This window comes from Myotis lucifugus, unplaced genomic scaffold (assembly GCF_000147115.1).
Source record: "Myotis lucifugus unplaced genomic scaffold, Myoluc2.0 scaffold_55, whole genome shotgun sequence".
NCBI lineage: Eukaryota > Metazoa > Chordata > Mammalia > Chiroptera > Vespertilionidae > Myotis > Myotis lucifugus.
In genome coordinates this window covers 3619552-3623873 of record NW_005871103.1, presented here as the reverse complement: position 1 = coordinate 3623873, position 4322 = coordinate 3619552, and the positions used below count along the sequence as shown (strand labels likewise).

The 4322-nt window shown below is 52.6% G+C and overlaps 1 pseudogene; it reads right to left on the bottom strand.

The window, feature by feature from the left end:
* Positions 1 to 2615: 2615 nt before the first annotated feature.
* LOC102427007 lies at positions 2616 to 4034 on the bottom strand (annotated as a pseudogene).
* Between the last annotated feature and the right edge of the window lie 288 nt (positions 4035 to 4322).

Here is a 4322-nt window from a genome sequence, read left to right as displayed (position 1 = left end):
CCCACCCAATGCCCATTAAATTAATATTCAACTATTACAAAATGTATTCATGTACCACCTAGAATCATCTCCAACACCACCCGTGGGACATGGACCACTCAGCCCAGTGCCTCCCGGAGTAGACATGTCAGTATTTCTTTCCTTCCAGTGGTTTCATTTTCTCTCATGTACATTTCCGTGAGCACTCAGCATAATCATTATTAATGATGGCGCTTTAAACTCTCCATAAATAAAGACACAGACTTTGACATCCCAGAAACATAACTTAACATCCATCTGAAATAGCACCTTCGCTAATGTGAATTTGCACAGCAGGTCTAGGTCCCAGTCCTTTTAATGTATTTTCTATTTATTCTTTCTGTTTCCAGAGATTCTGATGGTAGAATTCTGGTCTGCTACAGGAAATGGAGCATGAAAATCAGGCCTGGCTCAGAGTTTTTCCTAGACATTAACCCTATCTCAGCTTTTGCATGCTTATCCTTACTAGCTAACCTATAGCTAATAATTAACCTTTATTTTTTCTTATAAGAACACCTTAGCCTTAAAGAGAATATAGATACACATCATGCTGTAAGTCTCAAAGGGGTTGTCCATGTAAGCATTTGCGGGATCCCTTTCTGTCTGTTGCCTTGTGAGGGGCTGTATGTAATTATGCTCAGGGTAGCACAGAGGTTAGAATCAGGCACTTGTACTTTGACTGCCTGGATTAAGTAAAGACTCATCCACCTCTAGTTGTTGTTTTTTATATTAGCTCCTTACCCGACCTGAGTCTCAGTTTCATCATTTGTCAAATGGGGACTATGGGGCGCGGCTACAGTGTTTGGACAGGTTCAAACCTCGGACTAATGAGAGGGCACAGTCCTCTCGTGGCCACGTGCAAGTCCCAGCTTGATTATAGCCAACAGCTATAGTTGTAAGCTTGAACCTATGGTCCAAACACGTGGCCCCACATGCCTGTGTGATAAGAGTTCAGGTGCCTGTAGTTGAGTAGGGTTGAAACCCACGAGAATGTTGTAAACATCTTGATCACGCCCCTACTTTGCCCCGTGGCATCTGCTATAAAATAAAGACACGGCTTGTGGGCGCTGGCGCTGTCCATCAGAGGGGCAGCATCTCACCGAGATCCAGCTTTCATCCTCTTGTCTATCTTTTCTAAGCCTTTCATCGCCCCCACTCAGGGCCACTGAACCAGGCTGCGCTGGCATGAGTATGCCATGGCCGTGCCGGCTCCTCACAGGGGATAAAAATATCAAGTACCTTATAGCATTGTTATGAGGGATACATAAGATCCATGGATAAATCTCTTAGCCCAGTGCATTAGACTTATCAGGAGCGTGGCAAATTTCATTTTTATTGCAACAGTAAGGCTGGTTTGCACCTTGGGAATTTGGAGTTTCAAGGCCCTCATTACATGTAAGTGGGATGCTCAGGAGATGGGTACCATGTTAGAGGACATGGAATGACTGGTGGTCTCCCATTAAAAAGGGGAAATGTTAGACTCCCGTCCAGGGCTTTTTCTAATATCCCAATTAAATTCTTAAGCCTTCCATCTCAGATTACTTCCATCACAAGAGGGCGATAATACTACAGCTACTTCTTCATAGGGATAAAATGCCATTGGGCCTGCCGAACGCTAGGCCCAAGATGAAAAGTAGTCAGCTTCCTTCTAGGAAAAGGCCGTTTTAGTTTATTTTAGCAGCTCTGGGGGAAAGAGCCATGCCATGAAAGCACATGGCTTTACCAGATGCTAAGCCATTCGGTGAGGCAAATGCTGCATGTCAGGGGGAAAAAGAGAAGCTTCAACCCCTTTTTTTTTGTAAATATATATTTTTATTGATTTCAGAGAGAAAGGGAGGAGAGAGAGATTGAAACATCAATGATGAGAGAGAATCACTGATTGGCTGCCTCAAGCACGCCCCACACTGGGGACTGAGCTCCCAACCAGGGCATGTGCCCTGATGGGAATTGAACCGTGACCTCCTGGTTCATAGATTGACACTCAACTGGCCTGTGAGTTCATATCTTTAATTGGCTCAAAATACAAAGATCCCCAAGGAGGCCCTGGGCAGAGGGAGAGACCCTGGGAGAGGCAGGGGTTCACTGACAGCATCCACCATCCCCACCTGCCGCCCAGTCCCCCACAAGTACATGTGGAAAAAGGTCCCAGACCTTTAAACAATCCCCAAACCGTGATGAGAGCAAGCAGCTGAAGGGGCTCCTGCACCGGAACCCGGTGACAAGGCCGCTCTGGCTCCATCCTGCCCAGGGCCCTGGCCCTCACCCAAGTCTGAGGCTCCCACTCCAGACCCTGCCCTGGGCTGGACAGGGGTGCCATGTAAACATCAGCAGGACAGACTCCACTTGCCCTGGTGTCAGAGCCCGGAGTCTAGGTGCTGACCCCACACCCTGCTGCCGGCCGTGGCTCAGGCATAGCGAATCCTGGCAGCTTGGGGTCAGTGGGGTGCCATGGGAGGGAACTGCTTTGTCCTCCTGAGGCCAGGTCCTCGGTGGGCAGCCCCCCGGCCCCCTCTCTGGCTCTGGAGGCTGTAGCCACTGAACCCTGGCCCACAGGGTGGCGAGGGGGCCCCGTTAAGCCCGGGTCCCCAGCTCTCCGATGTGCTACCGCAGGTGAAAGGCAAATTCAAACATGGTGGCTGCGAGGCTCTGGTGGATGAGGTACCGGGGCAGGCGGCCCTTGAGATCTGTGTTAAGGATCCAGATGAAGGTGCAGACGTGGGGGTTGCTAGCCGACTTGAGCACGATGAAGCCCCCAGGACCATTCTCGCCCCTGACGTAGTTGTGGGTGGGGGGCTTGGCGCAGTGGGTGGTGGCGATGCCTGAAGACAGGTATTTGTCTCTGCGCTGCTCTATGCGTCGGACATTCACAAAGTCCCTAGGGGAGACCACCCCGCCCGCGGCCCCCGCGGACACGTCATAGGAAATGAGGGTGCTGTCTTCCACCCGATGCAGGATCTGGCAGGTGGTCACCGTCTTGTTCCACAGCACCATCCTCTCGGGCTGCAGGATCACCTCCTGGCACACCAGCTCCGCAGGGCAGGGCAGGAAGGTCTTCAGGATGAACGTCTTGCCATGAAAGGGAACCTCGAGGGTGTACACAGTGTCCCCGTATTCATTATTCTTCTCGAACTTCCAGTTCTCCTCCTGGGCCAAGATCTGGTCCACCACAGCCATGGCCTCCTTCCTCTGGTGGATGTACTCCCAATCCTGGGCGGAGAAGCTTCTCTTCCCGACGGCTTCTTCATCTGATTCATTGTCAGACCCTGCAAAGGATTCTGGGGGCGAATAGAACTGGCACTCGGAGAGAGCTCCGGAGAAGAGTAGGGGTCCTTGGGCGACAGCGGCCTGGGCAGCAAGGTACCATCGCTCCTCCTCAGCCTCCTGGGGAAGGACCTTGAAGTCAAGGAACCAGGTCTCCAACCAGGCAAAGACAAAGGACGCGATGGGGAGCAGGTAGCCGAACGCCCCTTTGGGGAGCAGCTCAGAGAGGATGACCTTGACAATGAGGAAGGCACTGGACACCAGCGTGGTGACCGCAATCACCCACCAGTGCCGGAGCCGCAGCACCGCGTAGCCCAGCAGCAGTCCGGAGAAGCGGAAGAAGGCCAGGACAAACATGTCAAAGAAGGAAGTTTTAAAGTTGTAGTGGATGATCTCCTGCTCCAGGTTCTTCCGAATACCTGTGTTGGTGTTCAGCCCGATGATCCAGAGCAGGGAGATGAAGAGCAGGTCGAAGGTGACAAAGAGACAGAAGGTGCGGCAGACATCAGAGATGGCCTGGCGCTTCTCAGGGGGTGGCAGGAGGAAGTGCGAGGAGAGGCTCTGCTGGTGGGACAGAGATGAGCTGAGGGAGGCTATGGCCTGCAGGCTGCGCTCCAAGTCACAGGACAAATCCCTGGGCAGTTTGTTCATCCTGGTGGGCCCCCACCTCCAGGCAGGGAGGGTGGGGCTCAGCGGCAGAGCTGCTGCACGTCAGCCACCGGCCCGGCTCTTCGGCCCCAGCCGAGTCAGCACCACGCGCCTCCGAGTGGAAGGGGATCTCGAGACAGCACCACTTCCGCAGCTGAGTCCGACCCCCAAGGTTCAACCCTTTTGCACAGAATTTTAAAATCAAAGCCAAGGACACTTAAAATATAAACTGGTGCTGTGGCCACTGGCTCAATGGTTAGAGCATCAGCCTGTGCACTGAACGGTTACCGGTTCTATTCCTGGTCAAGAGCACATACCTGGGTTTCAGGTTCATCCCCCATAAGTGCAGGAGGCAACCAATGTTGGGGTCCAGCCCCAGCAGGTCCAGGGGTTCC